The sequence below is a fragment of the Phascolarctos cinereus genome, unplaced genomic scaffold (assembly GCF_003287225.1).
Source record: "Phascolarctos cinereus isolate Bilbo 61053 unplaced genomic scaffold, phaCin_HiC Scaffold_9;HRSCAF=440, whole genome shotgun sequence".
NCBI classification, from domain to species: Eukaryota; Metazoa; Chordata; class Mammalia; order Diprotodontia; family Phascolarctidae; genus Phascolarctos; species Phascolarctos cinereus.
In genome coordinates this window covers 256,591,005-256,614,998 of record NW_027556402.1, presented here as the reverse complement: position 1 = coordinate 256,614,998, position 23,994 = coordinate 256,591,005, and the positions used below count along the sequence as shown (strand labels likewise).

Genomic DNA, 23,994 nt, shown 5'->3' with positions numbered 1-23,994 from the left:
TGACCCTGTCCCTCCTCAGAAGTATTTACTTCTGATTACCCCTTTCCCAATCTGCCCTCCTCTCTATCATCCCCCTGCTCTCTTGTCCCCTTCTCCCCCTATTTTCCTGTAGGGTAAGACAGATTTCCATACCCAATTGAATGTGTATGTTATTCCTCCTTAAGCCAAATCCTATGAGAATAAGATTCACTCATTCCCTCTCACCTTCCCCAATTTCCCCTCCACTGTAAGAGACTTTTCTTTTCTGTTTTTTTGTGAGATAATTTACCCCATTCTACCTCTCCCTTTCTTCTTCTCTGAGTATAATCCTCTCTCATCCCTTAATTTTATTCTCCAGATATGACCCCTTAATCTTCAACTCACCCTGTGCCCTCTATCTATCTATCTACATATACATATATATAATTTTTTTCCTCCAACTACCCTAATACTGACAAAAGTCTCATGAGTTATAAATATCATCTTTCCATGTAGGAATGTAAACAGTTCAATCCTAATAAGTCTCTTATGATTTCTCTTTCCTGTTTACCTCTTCATGTTCCACTGGAGTCCTGTATTTGAAAGTCAAATTTTCTATTCAGCTCTGGTCTTTTCATCAAGAATGCTTGAAAGTCCTCTATTTCACTGAATGACCATTTTCCCCCCTGTAGGATTATACTCAGTTTTGCTGGGTAGGTGATTCTTGGTTGTAATCCTATCTCCTTTGCCCTCCGGAATATTATATTCCATGCCCTGTGGTTCTTTAATGTAGAAGCTGCTAAATCTTGTGTTATCCTGATTGTGTTTCCACAGTACTTGAATTGTTTCCTTCTGGCAGCTTGTAATATTTTCTCCTTGACCTGGGAACTCTGGAATTTGGCTATAATATTCCTAGGAGTTTTCCTTTGGGGATCTCTTTCGGGAGGAGATCAGTGGATTCTTTCAATTTCTATTTTGCCCTCTGGTTCTAAAATATCAGGGCAGTTTTCCTTGATAATTTCTTGAAAGATGACGTCTAGGCTCTGTTTTTGATCATGCTCATCATTTCTTACAGAACAATAATATTCCATTACATTCATATACGACAACTTGTTCAGCCATTCCCCAATTGATGAGTATCCTCTTAATTGCCAATTCTTGGCCACCACAAAAAGAGCTGCTATGAATATTTTTGTGCATGTGGGTGCTTTTCCCATTTGTACAATCTCTTTGGGATACAGCTCTATTGCTGGGTCAAAGGGTATGCACAGTTTTATAGCCCTTTGGGCATAGTTCCAAATCGCTCTCCAAAATGGTTGGATCATTTCACAACTCCACCAACAATGCACTGGGGGGGAAAATGGAATTTTTTTGTTCACCATTGTCATTTCCAGGCTTTCTCTCCACCTCTGTCATTCATTAACTTCTCCTCTGAGGTACCCTCAATCCATCTCTACCACCCAATCAACATACTGGTAGCTCTGAACAAAGCTGGAGAAAATCAGGAAACGGTGCAGACTGAACTTGTGCTCATAACCTCACTGGGCCCTCGCTGCAGCAAGGCAACCCTTCTCATCTCCCTGACTCACCATCCTGCTCACCACAGCAGCCTTTCCAGACCTTTTCATCCCTCCCCAAATCTCCTATAGCTCCCCTCCCTGCTAAGAACCTTGCCCCCATATCTGATGGAGAAACCTGAGATCATTCCCTGAGAGCTTCCTCTTCTCCCCTCTCATCAGCTCAGGCTCCCAGATGCCCTCCTTCCCCCCATCGTGTATAATGCGGTGGCCCTTGTCTTTGCCGACCCCCACTACATACACAAGTGATCCCATCCCACTCTGTCTTCTCTGTCACATTGCCCTCTCTCTTATTTTCAGGCTTTTCACTGTCTGCTGGCTGCTTCCCTATCTCATGTCTCCCCCTCCTCAAAAAATCCTCATTTGATCCATCCCTGCTGACTCCCATCCTGCATCTCTCCTCCCTTTTGTGGCTAACCTCCTTAGAAAGCCATCCACAAGAGGTCCCTCCGCTTCCTTTCCTGTCACCCTCTCCTTAACATTTTACAGTCCGGCATTTCACAATTCTACTGAAACTGCTCTCTCCAACGTTGCCAAATGCAGCGGTCTCCTCAGGCCTCATCCTCCTCCGCCTCTCTGCAGACTTTGAATCACCCTCTTCTCTCGAGGCGTTCTGGACATAGCTGTTCTCCTCTTACCCATCTGGCCACCTTCTCCTTCTTAGCTGGATCTTCAGCCAGGTTACGCCCTCTAACCTGGGGGATGTCTCCGGGGCATCATCAAAACTCAGCTCGTTATCTCCTCCCCCACCCCCTTCCCTTCTTCCCGAATGCTCTGTTACTGTAGAGAGCACAGTCCCCCAGGCTCACCATCTGGGGGTCATCCTGGACTCCTAACTCTCTTGCCCTCATATTTGATCTGTTGCCAGGCCTGCAGATTTTGCCTTTGTAACATCTCTGGAATATGCCCCCTTGTCTCCTCCTGACGCTGCCTCCCCCCCCACCCCCAGTCCAACCACCCTGGTACGGACCCTCGCCGCCTCAAGCCTGGGTTATTGCAGTAGCTGCTGGGGGCTCTGCCCGCCTCGAGTCTCTCTCCATCTCTCCTCATCTCCAGTCCATCCTCCGTTTAACTGCCAGTGACCTTTCTAAAGCACAGCTCTGATCACCACCTCCCTCCTCAAACGTCAGTGGCTCCCTATCGCCTCCAGGATCAAGTGCAAAATGCGCTGCTTGGCACACCTCGCCCCGCCCCCTTTCTAGTCTTACGTCTTCCCACCTGCCAGAGACGCCGGCCTCCTTGTCATGCTTCCCCCTTTCTTAGTGGACTCTTCCTGATCCCGTGGACCGTACTGTCCAGGAGGTTTTCCTGGCAAAAATACTGGCGTGGTTTGCCACTCCCTTCTCCAGGGAATGAAGGCAAACAGGGGCTAAGGGACTTGCCCAGGGTCACACAGCTAGTAAATGTCTGAGGCTGCATTTCAACTCAGGCCTTGCTCTCTGCATGGCCATAGCGCCCCCAACTGCCTCCTGCACCTCTTTTGGCTTTGTGCATTTTCTCTGTCCCCCGTATTTGGAATGCTCCTCCTCCTCACTCGACCTTCAGGCTTTCCTGGCTTCCTTCTAGTCTCAGTTAAAGTCCCAACGTGGACAAGAAGCCTTTCCCACGGGCTTTCTTACCTCTGTTACTGTCCCCACTTTCTCTTTTATCCATCTTGTTTGTATAGAGTCACGTGTTGGGCTGTGAGCACCTTGAGCACAGGGACTGCCTTCTGCCTTCTTTGCGCCCCCGGCACTTAGCCTGTGCCAACCTAGCACGGGCTTGGTTCTTAAGGATTGACTCACAGACTGCCTGACCTCCTCACTTACCTGGAGCTGCCCTCTCCGAAGTTATCAGTGGTCTGTCTCTCGTTCAGCAGTTCCTTCTCCACCAATCTGCTGCATGAGCTCTGCGTGGCCTTTCTTCTCTGGCTTTTTGGGACACTTTTCTCTCTGGATTTGCCTTCTACTGGTCCGACCACACCTCAGATTCTTTTGTGGTCTCATTACCTACATCTTACCCCTAACTGTTCCCCCAAGGTCCTATCCTGTGCCCTCCTCTCTTCTCTCTCTGGATAACCTCGTCAACTCTCATGGGTTTAACTATCATCTCTAGATACCATCATCTCTCACTCTCTTTCTCTCTCTCTCTGTCTCTCTCTCTCTCTCTCTCTGTCTCTCTCTCTCTCTGTCTCTCTCTCTCTCTGTCTCTCTCTCTCTCTGTCTCTCTCTCTCTCTCTCTCTCTTCTGTCTCTCTCTCTCTCTTCCTCTGTCTCTCTCTCTCTCTTGTCTTCTCTCTCTCTCTCTCTCTCTTCTCTCTCTCTCTTCTCTCTCTCTCTCTTCTCTCTCTCTCTCTCAGAAACAAGCATACAGCCCATCTTTTCCCTGAGCTTTCAGGCTCATATCACCAATTGCTTATTGGATGTTTCAAACTGGATGTCCTGGAGACATCTTAAACTCAGCAGGTCTAAAACCGAGGTTATTATTTTTGCCCCCAAATTCTCCCTTCCTAAGGGCAGAAAGCTGGCCCAGTAGATAGAGTGCTGGGCTTGCAATCAGAAAGAGTCATCTTCCTGAGTTCAAATTTGGCCTCAGCTACTTAGTGGGTGTGTGACCCTGGGTAAGTCACTTCACCCTCTTTGCCTCAGTTTCCTCATCTGTAAAATGAGCTGGAGAAGGAAATGGCAAACCCCTCCAGTATCTTTGCCAAGAAAACCCCAGATGTGGAGTCATGAAGAGTCAGACACAACTGAAATGACCCTACAACAAAATCTCTCCTCTTTTAAATGTCCTGGTTTCTGTCGAAGGCCACCCATCCTTCCTGGGTCTCAGATTTGGAATCTCAGCACTGTCCTCAGCTCGTCCCTCTCCCTCACTCACAGACCGGTCAGGTGCCAGTGTGGTCATTTCTGCTCCCGCACAGTCTCTCACTGGGTGGCTTCTGTCCACTCACACCAAGACCACTGAGTTCTGGTCCTCGTGACACCCTGCCTGGAGGTGCTTCCTCTGTCCTACCCGGAGCTGCCACAGATCTTACGACCATTTCACTCTTCTCTCTAACCGAGGCCCCCTCTCTGAAGCCCCCCCCCCTCTGCCCCAACCTCTTTTCCTCCTCATTGACCATGACTCTCCTCCTGCATCCTGGGATCCAGCCGGGTGGGCTCTGCTCTCTGGTCCTGGATCCAGCCCATTTCCAGCCTCCTGCCCTTTGGACGAGCCACCGACCACTCCCAGAACACTCCTGTCCCTTAGCTCTGCCTCCTAAAGAGCTTTTCTTCCTTTAAGACAAGCACCATCTTTGGGACGAAGTCTTGCCTGAATCTCCCCTCAGCTGATTTATCTTTGCCTACTTTGCAGACACGTATGGATATGGACATGCAGGTATTAATTAACTGTTTGTGTTGCACAGATTTTTTTGTGTATGTTTTTCTTCCCATTAGAGTGCAAACTCATTGCGAGCAGAGACTGTTTCATCCTCGATGCTTGTCTCTCCTGCCCTGGGCAAAGTGCCTAGCACAGAGTAGGTGCTTCATAAATACTTTTTGATTGATTGGGTTTTTGGGGTTTTTTTTTTTTTTTGGTTAGGCAATGGGGTTAAGTGACTTGCCCAGGGTCACATAGCTAGTAAGTGTTATGTGTCAGAAGCCGGATTTGCCCTCAGGTCCTCCTGAATCCAGGGCCGGTGCTCTATCCACTGAGCCACCCAGCTCCCCTTTCTTGATTGATTGTTGACCCAAACTGGCCACCTCCCTGTTCCTCACGAATGACGTTCCATCTCCCGTCTCCAGGCTTTTGCCCAGGCTGTTCCCCACACGGGGAGCACCATCCCTGATCACCTTTCCCCGGTAGGATCCCCAGCTTCCTTCAGAGTGTGGCCTGGGGGCCTCCTCCTGCAGAAGCCTTTCTAGGTCTCTCTGGGCACTCGTGCTCTCCTCCCCCAGCCCTCCCATAGATCACTTTGTATATTTTGTATCAGGTCATCTGCCTACGCGTGCTGGGTGTGCCGTGGGTAGGAGAACATCAGCCTCCTGAGAGCGGGTGCTCCCTGATGGCTTCTTGAATATAATTCAGCAGAGCTTTCGGGGACGAGCCCCTGTGGTCAGTCTTTATCATCATCTCAGTGCATTTGTTTTCATCTTTTATTGATCACCTTAAGTAGACTTCTGGGCATCAGGTGGCCCCAGGCTCCAGGCTGGGGTTAGGGACACAGTGACCGGAAATGACACAGTCCCTGCTCTCAACAGCAGTTTCTCCAGAAACTGTGGCAAATAGGGCTAGGTGACTTGCCCAGGGTTACCCAGATAGTAAGTATCTGAGGCCAGGCTTGAACTCAGGAGGCTGAGTCTTCCTGACTCCAGGTCCGGTGCTCTGTGCACTATGGTGCCCCCTAGCGGTCCTGAAGACTTACCTTAGACTAAATGGCTAGTGAGGACAGGTGCTGTCTTCCGAGCTGCGGGCCCTGGGAGGGGCTCCAGGTGTCCCTCGAGGAGTACCATGTCCTTTCATCTGCCCTCGGCAGTCCCTTGGGTCTCACACGGTTCATCCTCCTACTCAGTTCCTTTCAGATCAGGGGTTGGGATGGACACTTGTAGTCTTTAGAATTCACAGTAAGGCGAGGGACCTGTCTGGTCCAGAGGCCTGGCCGCCTCTCCAGAGGGCTTGGGGAGTTCGGGCCTCCGTCTGACTTTCCGGACCCGTGGTTTCCACCTGCAGAGAGTCAGAGCCCCGTCTGGTTTTAGACCAGCGCCACTGATGGTGTCAACCTCTGACTTTGTATTTGTGCAGGCCGAGCAGGGCAGCCTGCCCTGCCCACCGGAAAGTCGGGGCTGGGGTGGGGGAGGGCAGACGGCCCCTTAACCTCCGTCATCTGTGACTGAACACCTGGAATGGAGCTAGGAATGCTCGACGTGCCTCAGAGGGGCTGGAGAAGCTGGCTTGCTGGTGTTCTTTTAATATATAAACATATATACATACATGTGGGAACATAGTTTATATAGTTATCAGATATGTTTATATAGTTATGTATTTATATGGTAGACATCTATTTATACCTTTTATTTCCATATTGCCTAAATTTCCCCCTGTACCCCTCTCCCTCCTTGAGAGCCATCCCTCATAACGAGGAAGAAGTAAAATTCAGCAACGTGAACTGCTCCATAGACACAATGGGACCTTACATGTAAAATCCCGGAGCTCTGGGCTCCTTCCCTTGAGAGCAGGGGGAGGAGTGGGAGGGGTCTTCCCTTTCTCTTTTTGGGGCCAGCCTGTTCTTCGTCATTTTACACCCCCCGGTTGTTTGGGGGGCAGGGGGGCCGTTCTTTCCACTTGCATCGTTCAGCGGTGGAAGGTCTGGCTTTCTTGGTTTTTCTCACTTCCCTCTGCATCTGCTCAGGCAGCTCTTCCCAGGCTTCTCCATGTCTGACCAGTCCCTCTGTGACAGTGCATCTCCTTCCGCTTCCTATAGGGCGCTTGGCAGGTTTCCTGGGCAGTGGGCAGCTCTTTGTTTCCAATTCTTTGCTGGCAGGAAAAGGTCTGCAATGACTCCTTGGGGGTTCCCAAGTCCTGTCTTTTTGTCAGTGGCTTCCAGTAGTGGGATCTGTGGGTCAAAGCGCAGGCTGGGACATGTGAGCCGTTGTGTTCCTGTTGAGGTCGGAGAGGTTTAGACCCCCCAAGGACTAGAGTATAGGATGGGTCATCTGGAATGAATTCACCGATTCAAGCATTCTTTGAGTCAAGGTGGCAAAGATTTATTATTACACCGTACAGCGGGCAAGGATTCTCAAGGAACCTGCCATGGTGGGCAGGGCAGGGAACTTGAAACTTCTCAGGAATGAGGCTAAAGCTTATATAGGAAAAGTAGTGACTTATGTGGCAAGTATGCTAATTAGGTGATAGCATACAACTATGTCATTCACTACTGGAAACCTCAGGGAGGGGGGTCATGTCTGAGACACGATAGCTTTGGGAGTTCACGTGTATAGCTTGGCCGCTGGGTTGTATATGTAACTGTGGGCATCAGTACATGATAGTTCTGGTCATACAAGGGAAATTCTACAGAGGTCACTTGGTTCTTGTAACAGCATATGCTTCACTGGGCCCACGTATGAGTCACTGCCAGAGACGGGGTCCTTGGGCTGGAGGGGAAACTGCCAGGGATAGTGTTTCTGAGGCCAGGGAGAAATCGGGATCTAAGCACAGGCACCCAAGCGCCCCATCATTCCCGTCTTTTGCTGATTGTGTTCCAACCTGGTTGTGCCACCTCACAGCCTGGGGTTACTTTTGTAAACTGTAAAACGCCATAGAAATGTGCGAGGTGGTCTTCATTCCCTTAAAGTCAGGAAACCTGAGGAAGGAAACGCATTTTTTCCAGCGTTTGGAATATACCAACTCACGAGCCAATGTCATCATGCTGAAATTTTGTGTGGTCTGCCAGAGGGTGGCCATCCCATATGGCTTGTGTGCGTCTCTCTCTCTCACACACACACACACACACACACACACACACACACTCACACTCACTGCCCTGGTCTCCTGGCCCAATACTTCCAAGCACCAGAATCGAGTCAATGCTGTTGCCATCCCAGGAGAGGGCACTGGTGCTCCTCCCGGAGTGTTAGCTGTGGTTAGGTAGCCCCTTTCTTAGCCCGCCTCTCCTCTAACAGATCTGGTGCACAGCTTGCAGCCTGCAGCCCATACAGATTGCCCCGGTGCTGGCCAGCACCTGGTGCTCCGTAGCCTGGGGGAGCGGAGGCCAGAGCGCAGGCACCTGCCCAGGTCAGCCTGCCCTCTGCCCTGTGGGCAGGAGGCTTTCACCTCCCTAGGGTTGACCTGGAAGGCTTCTGCTTGACCCCCACAACCATTCTCTAGAGCCAAAGTCTTTGAACTGAAGTGGAGTGGATCATTTGAATAACTTTAAACATTTTATCCTTGAAATATGATGGTTTGGTTTATCCATCCCCGCTCCCTGCATGCCATCCGTCTCCTCCTCAACCACTGAAGAAGTGCATCCACCCTCCTGCTCTCCTCCTGCATTGATTGATTCGTTCATTTGTCCATCATCCAGCCATTCATTCATTAAGCACTTGGGGTGTGCAGAGTTCTATGCTAAGGGCTGGGGGGACAGGGATTAGAGAGATGAAGAAGAGCTGGGCTTTGCCCTCTTAAAGTCTAGAATCTGGGGTGGGTGTTGCCCAATAATTATATAATATAACCTTAACAGAGTAAGATGAGAGGCTCAAAGTCCTGTGGCAATTCAGAAGGAGGAGATCGGGGGAGACTCCATGAAGGACATAGCCTTTGAACCAAGATTCGGCCCATTGTTTTAACAGATGGAGCTGGACACATGGGGGAAGGGAGGGTCTGGCATAGGGAAGAGTGTGGACAAAGAGATGGAGGCAGGAACCCAGAGTCTGGCCATTGGAGGTGCTGGAGTTAATGTGCCTTTTGGAATATTTTTCATCTCCTAAGATATAGATTAGGATCTGGAAGGGCCTCAGGGCTTGTGGGCACCATCACAGCCAGCAGTTATGCAGTACTTTGAGGGCTGCAAAGCAATTTACAAGAATCATCTCATCTGATCCTCTCCTGTCTCCAAGAGGGACAAGGGGCTAAGGCAGGGGTGAGGAACCTGTCACCTCTAAGTCCTCAAGTGTGGCCCTTTGACTGGATGTTCTGTGAAGTTTGGAGTCCATCAAAGGGCCGCACTTGAGGACCTAGAGGGCCACAGGTGTCCTCGAGGTCATGGGTTCCCCACCCCTGGAGAGCTACACTTCTCTACCTCACATCAAAGACTGTTAGTCTGGGGCTAGGGTGCCCTTTTTAGGGGTCAGAATAAAAGCTGCTTTCCCTGGGCACTCCAAAGGGGAAGGTAACAGCTGCTTCCTCTCATCAAATGCTGGTTATGCAAAAGACAGTCTAGAAAACCCATTTATCTGTGGAAACAGTAAACAGAAATGCGAGAGGGTACCCAGGGCATGCCAGCGTATTGTATCATCTCATCTGGATGGCTTCTTTAATGTGCAGCCCTTGGTTCAGAGCAAGCTGAAAATCTCAGCTCAACCAAGGAGAGAAAAATCAAATGGGGAAATCTGCTCTTACTAGTTTCTAAGGTTTCAGGGGCTGAAAGTTAAGAGGCAGACTAGGGACCGGCCCCCTCCACGTGGCTGAGGCTTTGGGGACTGCAGCTAGCTGTGCAAAAATGTGTACCTTCTAGCCTCCTCTGTGTCTGTCTCTGTCTGTCTCTCTCTCTCATCTCTCTACACTTAAGCACGTTCAGAGGTCTCTCAGATGACCAGGAACCATCTCTCTCTCTCTCTCTTCTCAATACAGAACACAATTTGGCTGCCTGTCAGGGAACAGTCCTAACCATCTTTGAATGGGAGTATTATATACCCAAAAGAATCCTCCTGCTGGAAGATCTCAAGGAGAGGCTGTGGAAAGGACATTGGCCTAGTCACTGGAGACTTGGGCATACGGGAGTCAGACTGGATGACCTCCCAGATCCCTTTTCCCTCCAAATCTATGCCCCTGTGGCCTATAAAGCTGTGATAAGTGTTTGCTTAGCAAAGAGAAAAACTAAGAGGCAGTCGGAGATGTAGTGGATAAGAAGACCTGGGGGAAGCGGAGGGATTCTGGACAAGTCACCCAAGCACTTGGTGACTCAGGGACGGCTTTGGCAGCTAGATATATGTGCCTTGTGAGCTCCCTAGAGCCCTGAAATCCTGTCCCTGAGCTCACAGAAAGCTCCTGAGGAAGGGCCAGCGGGCTCATTTCCCTGGCCGTACTGCTCTGAATGGTAGGACTAGGTTTGGTTTGGGTTGGGTTTAGGCTGGAACATTTTAGAGGTTTTCTTGCTAGAACTGGAAGCCCTCAGCCGGCCCTCTGATTCAGCCTCTGGATTGATTTGATTATAAGTGGGTGTCATCAACACCAGCCATGGTCAGAGGCCACTCGTTTTAGGCAGATTCTTCTCGGTTACGCATGCTTTGCTCAGCACCTAGCATGTGCAGAACGCTATGTTTGGCACTAGAGGGGAAGGAAATGTAATTATCATCAGGAACTGACCATCTCTCTTGCTTGGCTGGGCAGGAGGAGGAGATATAAGATTGCACCCACTGTCCATGATCTGTGATACTCCAGGTTGAATTCACAAAGCCAAAAGGAATTGGTACCCCGTGTCTTCATTCCAGGAGTGTTAAGGGCAGGGGCTACACCACTATAGTTGACTTCGTCCTCATAGCTATGGTCCACTCCACAGACTCAAAGCCCATGTTCTCTTCCCTTGTGTTTGCAGGTTTCATGGGACTTGAAGGAGTCTGGCTGTAGGATCTCACATCAGGCACCAGGATCTTGCTCACTTTTCTTAAATTTAAGAAAAAAAGAAAAAGGAAGCGAGTGAAAGTTTCCCTAACCCAGAAGGAAATGATGGGAAGAGGCTCAGGTAGGGTGAGCCCCCCGCTGGTGGGGTGCGGGTGCGGCCAGCGGATTTCTGTTCCAGCCGGGCTCTCCAGCTCTGACCTGGGCCCCAGCATTGCCTACGGCTGCCTCCATTTCTCCTTCCCCCTTGGATGCTTGTCTTCCTGAGGGGTGTGGGCTGCCCTGCTCAGCCCCTCAGATCAGGGATGTCCCCAGGCTCTGTCATCCGCTGCCCCTCCAGGTTGGGCTGGCTCACCCAGATCACAGCCTTTGAGACAGGCCCGGAAAAAGGCCTGGCATGTGCCCTGGAGGGGTTTGGGGTGAAGAGGAGAGAATAAGTGAAACCTGAATCGCGCCCCAGAGTCTCTGAGCCCTTGTCACTAGAAGGGCTGGCCATGCAGCTTCCCAAGTGCACACTCCATGCCCGGGCGTGGGCTCCTCCTGTCCTGCAGGCTGAACCAGCACAGGGCCCTGCTGAGTGACTGTCCGAGCTGGCACAGGGCGTCGTCCACCCTGAGTCCCCTTGATGGTAAATTCCAAGCTTTTTCTATAACCCAGGAGGTGCCACAGTGAGCCGAGCCCTGAGGTCTGGAGTCCAGATAGACCCGAGTTCAAATCCTGCCTCAGACATGTAGTAGCTGAGCAACCCTAGGCAAGTCACTTTACCTCTGTCTGCCTCAGTTTCCCTAAGGGGCGGCTTGAGGTGTGAGATGAGGCATGGGAGGACCCAAAGGAAGGCCCTAATACCCAGGGTGGCTCCCAGGCTGTGAAGGACGAGAGTCGCTGACGCTCCCGCAGGGATCTGGCGCGTTCATCTCTGGGGACCATGTCACTCCGAGTGGAGTCCAGCCGCCGCCACGACGGGGGTCCCCAGGGCCCTGAGTGTCATGGGGAGGGAGGCTTTTGTTTCTGATGCTAAAGACATGGGCAGGGGCAGTCCCCTTCTCTTGGCTGGCTTGCCGTTCACTGAGCCGGGGGCCTTCCAGAGAAGGGGCACTGAGAGTGTTGGCACGGAGGAGAAGAGTCTGGGGCACAGGCTGCCTGCCCTCCCTCCTCAAAGTTTTCTGGATCATCCATTGCAGAGGGTGCCGTGACCCAAAGCCTTGAACCTTCACGGCTTAAGACGGGTGGGCTTTGTTAGCCATCCGTCCACAAGCATGCCTCACATGCTTCCCTCGTACTAAACATTGGGCTGAGGGCTGGGCAGCAGGGCCCCTGCCCTCAAGGAGTTCCTAGTCTGATGGAAGAGGCCACAGGACAGGTAGACAGTAATCCCCTAGGGAAGCCACGTGGGTGCCATGTGGATACCGGCATGGTGTATGGGGTGGGGGTGGGGGGGCAGGGAAAGGCCTCCTGCAAAAGATGGGGCCTGGCCAGCCGGTGTCCACACAGCCTCAGTGTGTCTACACGGCAGGGCCATCGGCACCTCTGTCAGACCTGCCACCTGCTCGGGGGAGGAGGAGGCCGCTGACTGTCCCGGCTCAGGTCAGTTACCTGGCTGACAAGAATAGCAGCCGCTGACCTTAGAGGAAATGGTCAGGAATGAGTAACGCTGCGGCCTCTTTGATTTCAGAGAGCCTCTGAAGCCCAGACCTCGCTGTCAGATGTGAGGAGTCCCTCGGAAGTGAAGGAGCTTGTTAAACTAGGCTTTATGGGGATCCCACAGAATGAGTGGAGCCACGCCTCCGCTGCTCTCCCCACGCAAAGCCCTTAGCTGTCAGGGTACCAGCGGGCGTGAGCGTCTCAGTTATTTACAAAGTTTGGGAGAAGAGTGCGGCCCTGGTCTGGCCCAGCTGGGTGAGGGCGTGGCTAGGCAGGCTAACTCCCTGGCCCTAGCCAGGCTTTGCCCCCAGGGGCCAGAGCTTCCAGACACCTGGCGTCAGGCGGAGGATGGCGGCACATTAGGCCTGGCATCGGCACGCTGGGCTCCTGCTGCTTTTCACGCTGATTTATCTGGGCCTTCTCCTTTTTTGTCCTGAGTCTTTGGTCTGGTAAATGGGGAGAAGGGTGCCCTTTCCTGATTGGGCATTGCAAGGACGAAAGGCATGAGTGCCTCTGGCTGGCTGGTGTTCTGACCCATTCCGTCTTTGGTCCTGGTGCCATGTGTGGTGAGACCACACGGGCTCAGGACAAGGGGGAAGGACAGCCCCCTGGTCTGCACCCCGGGTACAGGAGGGAAGGAAGGAGCCCATGTCTTCATGGAAACCCTCTGCCATCTTGAGAACAACCTGGTCCTTGTCATCCCTTGTAACAGAAGCTAATAACAGGCTGGACGAGAAATGGGCTTGCTCTGGGCCCATTTGATGGGTGCCTGATAGAGGCTGGGCCCTTAGGGACTTGACTCAGCCTGATGGTATGAAAGGTCAATGAGGTGTCAGGGTTCGGAGGGGGCAGAAGTAAGCTTTTCCCTGCACAGCTGTGATGGGCCTAGAAAGCCTGGGGTCAGACACCCACAGGCTCACAGCACAACCATCTATTGACTCCCTGGGGTGCTGGGCCAGACAGACCAGCGGAGGTCCTGGCAGTGTCTGGTCCACTCTGGGACTGAGTGCTCAGCGAGTTTGTCCCCTTGGAGCCGATCGAATGAAAAAGTGCTCTGGTTATCTCCCCAGAGAGGATGCCGCATCCCTGAGGGGTCTGCAGATCTTGTCTGAGCTTCTCAGAGACAAAGCAGTCTGCTGCTCCCGAGGGAAAAGTAACCCGAGAGCCAGCTGCCAGATGAGGCCCCAGAGGCAAATGAGGTGTCTTCCCAAGCAGCCCCTGCAGTATCGGGGACTGAAGGACTGAAGAGAGGAGAGGATTCCTCTCCAGACGAGCCTCAGGCTGCTTGGAACATGGAGCCGGGAGAAGCTGGACCCGTATTTGCTTAGGAGCCTGGGGCTTAGATAGAGGAGCTACCAGCCGGGATTGATGAAGACAGAGGAGCAGAAAGAGAAGAGGGTCCCGACAGCTGGGGTTACGGTCTGAAGAGGCTCTGAAGGTCATCTAGCCCAACCCCCTCTTTTGACAGATGAGGAAACTGAGACCCACGAGTCAGGCCTGGGATGCAGACCTTGATGGGACTTTGCATCCATTGCTCTTTTTTCCCTGCACTGTGGGGTTTGGGAAACAGGCATTCAACATCAGAGTTGGACAGGTCCATTGGTTAGGGCATCACGGCTGACCTATGACAGCAGGCTCGTTGGCTTTGTGGGAAGAAGCCCAGGCAGCCCCACCAGCCCTGACCGTTGGCCCCAAGGCAGACTGTCGGGAGCTCTCCTCAACCCCTCACCACTACCAGCTTGCCAGGGGCCAGTCAGTGGCGAGGTTGGTGCACCAAGGCAATGGCCTGTTTTCATTTATTCGAATGACAAGACTCTGACCCAGTTCTCCGTGGCCTCCAGGCTGCTCCCGGTGTTTAGATCCTCACGGCCATAGAGCCGCTCATTACTCCAGGGTAGATCGGTCCCTGGTGGGAAGACCCGTGTACTCCTGGACGCAACGACCTGAGCCCTCCTCCCCTCTGGGCATCCCCACTCCCCTCTTCCAGGCCTAGAACACTAGATCTCCCTCCTTACACCCCCTCCCCGCTCCTCTGGCTCCTTCAAGGCCCTTCTTCAGGAAGCTTTTGCCAGTCTCAGGTGATGCCTTCTGCTTTCTCTCTGCCCATTATCTCCACCGTATTTCATCCAGAGCCTGCTGGTACAGAGTTGTTTGTCTTGGACAGGGAGCTCTTTGAGAATAGGGCTGGGTTTTGCCTTTTTTCAGATCTCCAGTGTTTAGCCAAGAGTGCCTGCCGCCTAGTAGGTGCTTAATAAAGATTTGCTGACTGATGGACTGACTGACCATCTCTTCTCAGATCTTCTGCCTCCTTGGCCCCTTCTTTTCACCAAACTCACTAGCGGGGGTCCAGTTCTGTGGGAGGCTGGGAGAAGACTTCTGCTGACATCCAGGACCTCTAGCTGGGGCTGTTCTCTCCAGGGAAGGAAAATCAATGATTGGGAGGGGGAGGAGTCTAGGATGGGCTCCCCCTCACTAGTCTCACCCACATCACCAATGGGGGTGGGTTTTCAGGGCCTCGGCTCAGGCCTGCTCTCCTGGCACATCTGGATGACTGTTCTCAGAGGGCAGTAAACAGCAGGTTGATTCAAAACTAGGTGTTGGAAAACCCCTTGGGCAGGAGATTTCGAAATGAGATTTAGGTTAGAAAAAAACCACAGTGGGAGGGGTTGTGGAAAATGAAAGAGATGGAAAAACTCCAAGCCAGATAGTCATTGAGAAAGCAAGGAGAAATGAGAGGGTGTCAGGGGCGTGGGGAAGGAGACAGAGATAGCTGTCTGCTAGGCCCAGGGCCTCTGATGAAGGCTCTCGCACAGTAGGACCGCGGCACTCGGTTCAGGACATATCCGCACCAGCAGCATAGAGATGAACCCGGGGGAGTTCAGAGAGGGCCAGGAGAAAGTACCTGGGGGGTGGGAGGGCACACTCAAAAAAAAGGAGATACAGCCTGGATGGCTTGGATCTGGGGGAGGGAAAGAGGCTCAGTCATAGTCTGCGGCCACCGATGCCTGCCCAGCAGGCTGCCTCCATGGCTATCTGAGCCCAGACTCTGTTCTTTGCTCTAACCAGTTTAGGTCAAAAACCTCCAAGGCCAGCCCCCATTCCGTTCCCAGGCTCTCAGGGGCACCAAGTGAGTTTTAAGGCCTACACTTAATATAAACAAAGGAGAAGGTGACAGAGATAGACAGGAGTGGAAAGGGATGGAATGAGAGGGGAAAGCCTAGGCTGGACGAAAGAGGCAGGGGGCAACTAGATAGGAAAGAGGAAGGGGAGAGAGAATCCTTTGCTCCTGGGGCAAGGGGGGCCAGGAGAGGGGGACAGAGCCCACAAGTGGCACAGAGGGTGAGGAGGAGATCCGGGCCCAGAAGGAAGAAGGCAGGGGTACGCATGGCAGCCTGTGTCTGGGGCAATCACAGCGGGGACACTTTGTGGAGATCCAAATCATCTTCCGCTTAGGGAAATAGCTGCCGGCCAGTTAGTGATGAGAGGTGGAAGGCTTGGTGATTCACCCCATGTTTGTCTCCACCACTTAGAAGTCATTACTACCCCCCCCCGTCTCGTGGAGGGTGGGGACCCACCTAACCAGAGTGACAGCTTGGCCTCTTCTGGCTCCGCTGATGACAGATAACACGCTGTGGCATCTTCACCCCACCCACCTCAGCCTCCAAGCCTTTTGCAAAGAGAGCAGTAAACAAGCGATGGGGTCACAGACCCGTCCACGTGGGGTTCCCCCTAGTATGGTTCCTACACAATATGTATCTGGGGGAGCCCCTTTCAAGAGCCCCTGCCCCAAAGGAGACAGTGTTGAACATGTGGAACAATTCTTTGAGGCTACAGTCAAAATAATTCCAATGATTACTAGGGTTTCCAGAAAAATCAAATCATTTCATGGAATCCTGAAGTCCTGGAGCCAGAAGGCCCCTCTGAGAACATTGAGTTCAATACAACCTGAGCAGAAAGTCCGTTGACACATGGTTATTCAGCCCCTCCTTGAAGACCTCCATTGATGGGAAGCTCACTACTTCGCAAATTCCACTTTTGGACAATTTGGATGGTTAGGATGTTATCCTTATCCTCGCCCTCTAGGGCCAAGTAAAACTCGGCTTCTCCCTCTTTCATATGGCAGTCCCTTGGACATTGAAGAAAGCCGTCACAATCTAAAGAGGCTCAAAACCACCAGATTATACTGTCTGACATTTATATCTCTCCATCTAGTCCATGGGGTTATCTGAGAGACTTTATTAACTGCTCTGCCAAGATCTAGGTCCTCTGTGTCTACGATGTTTCTGTCAGAACAGGAAGTGCAGTTCATTTGACATGACTCGTTCTTGCTGTCTCCCTTTCTGAATGTTCCACATCCCTCCCTTCTAGGACTTTGCCAGGAACTGAAGTCAAGCTCAATGGCTTCTAATTTGGAGAATCCACCTTCTGGCCCATCTCCAGTCCCCTTGTCCATAGATCTCTGGAAACCATCCAGTGCCACCAGCCAGTAGCCTTGGGAGAAGGAAATAATAGGTTACTCTCATCAGAGTCACTTTGCTCTGCAAAGGTGACCATTGATGATTTGGCCCAAGAACCCACCCCTTGGAGCAGGCCTGGCCTTCTCCATAGCAGGTGCCACTGAGCACCTGGATTCCATGATGTTGAACTAGTGAAGAGAGACAGCCTCTCCGGGCCTGTTCCTGGCTCTTCCACAGCTTCCTAGATGACCTTTAACAGAACTGATTCCCAAGTGGATTCCCAGCTTCCCAGGTTGATTGATTCCCAGATTCTGCTACACTACCTTGGTCAAGTCACTTCCCCTTTATGTGCCTCAGTTTACTCAGCTGTCAAACAGGCATAATGGCGCTTTCATGGCTTGCATGCCTCACGTGCCTTTGGCTAGGCAAGCATTTTGTTGACAGTACAAGCCCTAGAAATAGAGGGCATGGGGATTAAATAACTTTAATGACGGGGCTAGCAAGGGTTTGTCTAGAGGATGGCAGGATGGCAAGGAGTCTGGCAAGCAAGGCTGTAGACTGTAAGCTCTTTGAAGGCAGGGACTCTCGTCACCTTCCTTTCTGAGTCCCCGTCACCTGGGACCGGGCCTGGTCCAGGGCAGCACTGCTCGTGGTTATCTGAGGGAGCTCCTCTACTCGTCAGGACGAGGGTGAAGCAAGAGCCAGGCTCCCGGAAGAAGCTCCCGGCTTCGGGACTTGGGTGACATGTTTTCTTGTTGGGCCTTGCATGAGGCCAACCCTCCCTCCCCTTCCGGAGTGCCAGGTGGGGCCCGCTTCTTTTGCCCTGTTATTACCGCTGGCAGAGGGAGAGCCAGGCAGGTTTGTTTGTGCCCCGGGGAAGGAGGGACTCAAGTCATTCCAGTTTTCCTGGTCCTGCTCATCCTCTGTGTTGGGGGGAGGAGCTGCTGGGGCCTGTTACCTGGAGTTCCCCCAGGGAGGGGCTGGCAGGAGCCGGCTGGACTGGAGCAGCAGAGAGGGCTGAGGGTGGCTCTTCTGGTCCTGGCCGACATCATCACTGGGTTTGGAAAGACGGGCCTGTGGGGAGGAGGTCAATGGAGGCGGGACGGGCTTTTGGGGTCTGATTCATCCCCAGGTTTTGTGGGCCTAGAAGCTCTTCTCCTGACCCGGCCCCAGCTGTCCTCTTGCAGCCTGCCCACTTCCCTCCTCGCTTCCTTTCAGAACTTTCGTAGGGAATGAACACTGGGCCTGGAGTGGGGCTGGCTTCCCATAGCAAAAGCTGTGCCCGTCTTCCAAGACTATCTCCCTACTTTAGTCTGAATCTCTGTCCCACGTCTCCTTCATAGCAGAAACTCTTAGAGAATTTCAAGATCTCAGTTTTTCTCTCTTTTCATTTCTCCCCTCTCTCTTCTCTCCCTCCATCTCTCTTCTCTCTCTCTCCCCTCTCTCCATCTTATTGTGTGTCTCTCTTTTCTATTTGAAGCTACCAAGTTCCAGAATACCACTTAAATATTTTTTTCAACAAATATCCCTTTGTGTTCAGTGAGACTGCAATCTCTGCTGTGGTCTGTGGGATTGTCATGAGGCTGGAAAGCCTCTCCATTTGCAACGTCTGAGTCTATAACACTGATTGCTCAGAAGTCTGGGCATTTGTCTCAAGGGAGGCATGCAGCTCCCTGAAATCTCCCAGCCCAGCAGTGACGCTCAGTGGCAGTTGGGACCCGCTGGCATCACACAGATGTTTTTTAAATGAGCTTAGAAGGTGCTGCCACAGTGATCCTAATGGATGGTGAGCTTCCTAATGGATGGTCTGAGCAAGAGGGTGAGAGCCTCCTGCTGCCAAAGACTGGCCCTCTTTCTGGCCCTTCTGTGATCTGTGTGCCTGGGTCATTCTTTTCTTCTCTCTGTGCTTGTACCTCAGTTTCCTCATCTGTAAAATGAGGGCATTGGACTGGCTTGAGATCCTAAGCCCTCTGATTCCTCACCATAGACCAAGGAGAAACAAACCAGAAGGGAGACGTGTTTGTGGTAACTGGGGAGGAAGGCTTGGGAGTGGACAGCTGGCTGAGGAAGGGCATTTGCTCATTTCTCACAGAGCTGCCTCCTCTGGCTTGTCTTCTGGGACCATTGTCCAGGCTGCTCCCATTTCTATTGTGGTTGGGGCCAGCAGCAATTTTTAAAGCTACCACCCCCATTTGAGAGATTGGATGGGTAGGGTTTATTCCTGTTTTACATCGAGGAAAAGTGGGGCACTGAGAAAAGGCCATCCTTCACTTCGTGGTCAGGGAAAAATGCAGATTGGATTCACCAAGTCACAGAATCCCTACATTTGACTCTCAGCTTTCTATTGGAGCCCCTAGAGGGGTAATAACAGATGATTCAGGCTAAATAAGTTGTGGTATGTGAATGTAATGGAACGCTATTGTGCTATAAGAAATGATGAGCAGGCAGACTTCAGAAAAACCTGGAAAGACTTGAATGGTCTGATGCGGAGTGAAGTGAACAGAACCAGGAGAAGGTTGTGCACAGTAACAGCCACACTGTGTGATGACTGACTTTCATAGACTTGGCTCTTCTCAGCAGTGCAAGGATCTAAGACATCTCCAAAGGCCCCATGATGGAAAATGCTCTCCACATCCAGAGAAAGAACTATGGAGTCTGAATGCAGATCAAAGCATACTATTTGCTCTTTTTTTTCTTTCTTGTGGTTTTTCCCTTTTGTTCTGATTCTTCTTTCACAGCATGACTACTGTGGAAATACATTAATATGATTGGTACATAACAGAGCCTATAACAGATTGCGTGCTGTCTTGGAGAGGGGGCGAGGGGAGGGAAGGGAGAGGAGAGGGAGGGAGGGAGAAAAAAATTTGGAACTCAAAATCTTATAAAAGTGAATGTTGAAAACTATCTTTACATGTTATTGGAAAAAATAAAATACTATTAAGTTGGGGGGGGGAAGGGAGAAAAAAACAAGCCAGATGATTCAAATCCTGGCATCACAGAATCCTAGATTTGCGAGGGAAAGTGTTTCACAGCCTCTAGTCCCACTCATACCAGAAGGACCCCCCCCCCAATCACATTCTTGACAAGGAGCCTCCCGGCCTCTGCTAGCAAACCTCCAAGGACCAAGGTACCCTTCTTTCTCCAGGTAGCCCTCCACTCCCCTTTCGGGCAGCTCGCATGGCAAGGTTTCTTGGAACGGAGCTGAAACGTGCCCCTTTGTAAACTGGCCCCTTGCTCGCGGCTCTGCCCTTGCTGGTGTCCTCCGTCCTCCCTGTGAGCGTCCTTCAAAGCTGCTCCCACATCCCCCAGAGTCTCCTCCTCGCCAGCTCCTTCAATACCACAAGGAACAGGAGCATCGAATGACATCAAAATATAGACTTGTCATCTTTGCTTTGCTTTGCCCCGGATGCCACGACTTGCTCCTCCTCTCACTGACCCCCTCCATGCCGTGGACCCCAGGCCCTCCCTGGGCAGCGCTGCCCTCCTCAGGTCTCTCTCCAACTTGTCAATGTCCTTCTTAAACCACGGCGGGCCCAATGAAGGCCACTTCCCTTTCTTTAGCACTGACTAGGTGTCGGGCACTGTGCTAAGTGCAGGAAATGCAAATACAGGTAGAAAGACAGGCCCTGCCCTCAGGAGCTTACAATCTGATGGAGGAAGACAACCGAAACAAGGAAAGGGAAAAAAGAAGGGCCTCAGCTTCCTCCTGAGATGGTGGTTTGGGGAGGAGGTGCCTCCCCCAGAGGAGTGGAGGCAGCTCCCGGGGTGTGAATGCCAAGTCTGGAGTAAGGAATCAAGATGGCCAGGGAGGTCCAGAGTGCTGCCTGGAGAGGAAATGACTGCCTCCAGAGGAGGTCTGACAGAGGCAAAGCCAGGGCGATGATGACCACAGCAACGACTGGAGACTTGGCCCCCCTTAACGCAGCCCACGCTCCACTGGCCTTCTCAGCTGCCGCTTCCCACTATTGACTCATGTTGATCTTGTGGTCCGCTAAGACCCTCAGGTTTTTTTTTTTCCAGAACACCTGCTGGTTCCTCCTGCCTCCACCGTCTTGCACGTCTAGGATGTACATTGGCCTTACTGTTTATGCAGTGGTTTCATCCTAACGCTCTTCTAAAGTAAGGTAGGCATTAGCACCTTTTTATAGATCAGGAAAAGAAGGCTTAGATGAAATGACTTGACCAGCAAGCAGACAGGCCTGGTTCTAGAACACTGACAACTCAGCGAGCTTTTCTGTTACGCCACGCTTCCCCAGATCACAGAATCAGAAGGCCCTCAGAACTGGCCCTCTAGTCCCACCCAGATCTGCATAAGAATGGCAGCTACAGTATACTATCAGCCTTTCCTTGGAGACCTTCTACGATGGGGAGCTCACTGCCATCTGGGGCAGCCTTGGGATGGCTCTAAATGTTTGAAATGTTAAAAATATTAAGCTGGCATGTGTCGCTGCAACTTCCCCCTTTCTCCTAGTTCTGCCCTTTGAAGCCAAGTCAAACAAGGTTAAATTCCTCTTTTTTTTTTTTGGCAAGGCAATTGGGGTTACGTGACTTGCCCAGGGTCATACAGCTAGTGAGTATAAAGTGTCTGAGGCTGAATTTGAACTCAGATCCTCCTAACTCCAGGGCTGGTGCTCTATCCACTGCGCCCTCTAGCTGCCCCAAGGTTAACTCTTCTAATTAAATCATGATCCCGAGGCCCTTTCCCGGTCTTCCCACCCTCCTATGGACGCACCTGATCCAGAGTGTGGAGCCCAGTCCTACAGACTTCGCCTGAGCAGGGCACAAGCAGCCGCAGGGCTCCTCCCCCTCAGTCCCTAGCACGCTCTAGGCCCCTCCCAAGGCAGCCCAGAATCTCTTCAGCCCCTTGGTCGCTCAGTCATTCTGAGGGCTTGCAGTTCAGGAAGGCCCCACCTCCCTTTAGAGCTCCCCTGCTCCACAACCCCCCACCCAATCTTGTACTTTTTTTAACCCAAGTGTAAGACTACATTCAGTCCTGTTGAATTTCATTTGATTAGATTTGGCCTAACATTCTGCAGGACAGCTAGTGGTGCCACAGTGGACAGAGCCCTGGGCCTGGAGTCAGGAACACTCATCCTCCTGAGTTCAAATCTGGCCTCACACACTTACCAGCTGTGTGACCCTGGGCACTCAGTTTCCTCATCTGCAAAATGGGCTGGAGAAGGCAATGGCAAAGCACTCCAGTATCTTTGCCAAGAAAACCCCACATGGGGTCAGGAAGAGTCGGACAGGACTGAACAACATTCTAACCTGTAAACAGGATCTTGACACTATGAAGTGTGTTAGCTTTACCTTCAGCTTTGTGTCACCTGAAAATCTGACAAGCACATCATCTGTATCTTTCTCCAATTATGAAACAGCTGGGAAGCCCAGATCCCTGGGCCACTCCACCGGAGACCTTCCGGGGTTCACACTGACCGGTAAGTGCGCCACACTGCATTGTCTTCCAACTCACCCGCTCTCCAACTTTTTCGAAAGAATAACGTGATTAAGTGCTTTGCAAAATCTAGGAAAACAGTGTGACAACATTCTCCTGATAGAAAAATAACCCTCTTAAAAAAAAAAGGCAAAGGGAAATGAAGTTTGTTTTGTTCTCTAAGAAGCCTGGGCGGAGGGGAGGGTGCCCTAAAGACTTCACCTGGTCTAGGTGGAGTGAAAATGCAGAGACATTGAAATGTAAAGGGAAGACCTTCAGATGCAAAGGAGACATTCTCCAGCACAGCCCTCCCTCACTGAAATCCAATTCACTTGCACTTCTTGACGTCATGGTCCTCGGGGGGAGAAGAAAGTGACTGAGATTTGAAAAGTTCAGTTGCATATGAAGAGGCCAGACTACATCAGACCAAATCCTGGGGACTTTTCTTAATCCTCTTCTTTCCTGACCTCTCTGCTGCCTTTTGACCCTGCCCATCACCCTCTTCTCCGGCCCATACTCTCTTCTCTCTAGGTTTGGGGAGACCTCCACCCCCCCTCCCGGTTTTCCTCCAACCTCTCTGACCGCTCCTTCTCAGTTTCCTTTGTGGGATCTTCATCCAGATCACAGCTGTCCCTCAGGGCTCTGTCCTGGGTCCCCTTCCCTTCCCTTCTCTCTCTCTTATCACTTCACTTGGTGATCTCATCAACTCTCCGCTAATGATTCTCAGATCTTATCCAGCTCTGACCTTTCTGTGACCTCCAGTCTCTCATCTCCAACTGCCCATTAGACATCTTGAAGTGGAAGTCTCATAGAAAGCTGAAACTCAAAATATGAAAGACAAAACTCAATTATCTTTCCCCCAAACTCTTCCCTTCCAAATCTGCCCATTGCCAGGGCCCCACCATCCTCCTAGTCCTCCAGGCTGACAACCTAACAGTTGGGCTCTTCAGGCTTTCATCCCCCACATCCAGTTTTCTGCCAAGGCCTGTTGTCTCCTTTGTGTTCGGTCACTTCAGTTGTGTCCAACTCTTCATAACCCATTGGGGATTTTCTTGGCAGAGATACTGGAGGGGTTTGCCGTTTCCTTCTCCACTTTTTTTACAGATGAGGAAACTGAGGCCAACGGGGTGAAGTGACTTGCCCAGGGTCACACAGTTGGTAAGGTCTGAGACCAGATTTGACTCAGGTCTTCCTGACCCCACACAGACTCATCCACTGTGCCACCGAGCTGCCTAGATACCTTTGTAACATCTCTTTTATATGATCCCTTCTCTCCTCTGACAATGTCACCAGGCTGGTGCCTCCTGGTGAATCTGCCTGCCATAGGTCCATCCCCCTCCAGTTCATCCTCAAGTTCACTGTCAAGGTGACCTTCCTAGAGGGCAGCTCGGACCAGGTCAGCCTCATGCCATCAGTTGTTCTTCATTTTCTCGAAGAGGACCCAAATGACATCACGACGTCAGCCTCAAGGTACAGTGTGTCTGACCATGGCTGATCAGAGTTCGGAAGTCTCCACCACCGGTCCGGCACAAATAGTTCTCAAGAATATTTGGAGTGGAGATGTCTCTAAATCTGCACATCTCACGTTTCTTTTGAGCTACTGCAATTCTGCTGTGCCCATAGCACCTTCTCTG

General features: G+C 51.5%; 1 protein-coding gene across 1 annotated transcript in view; it reads left to right on the top strand.

Annotated features, from left to right (window-relative positions):
• Nucleotides 1–23,994, top strand: part of LOC110195514 (uncharacterized) — a 55,093-nt gene that overhangs the window by 13,693 nt on the left and 17,406 nt on the right. The window contains exon 3 of the mRNA XM_020968325.1: nt 10,806–10,952. The gene's annotated coding sequence lies outside the window, so the exon portion shown is untranslated. The remainder of the gene's footprint in view (nt 1–10,805; nt 10,953–23,994) is intronic.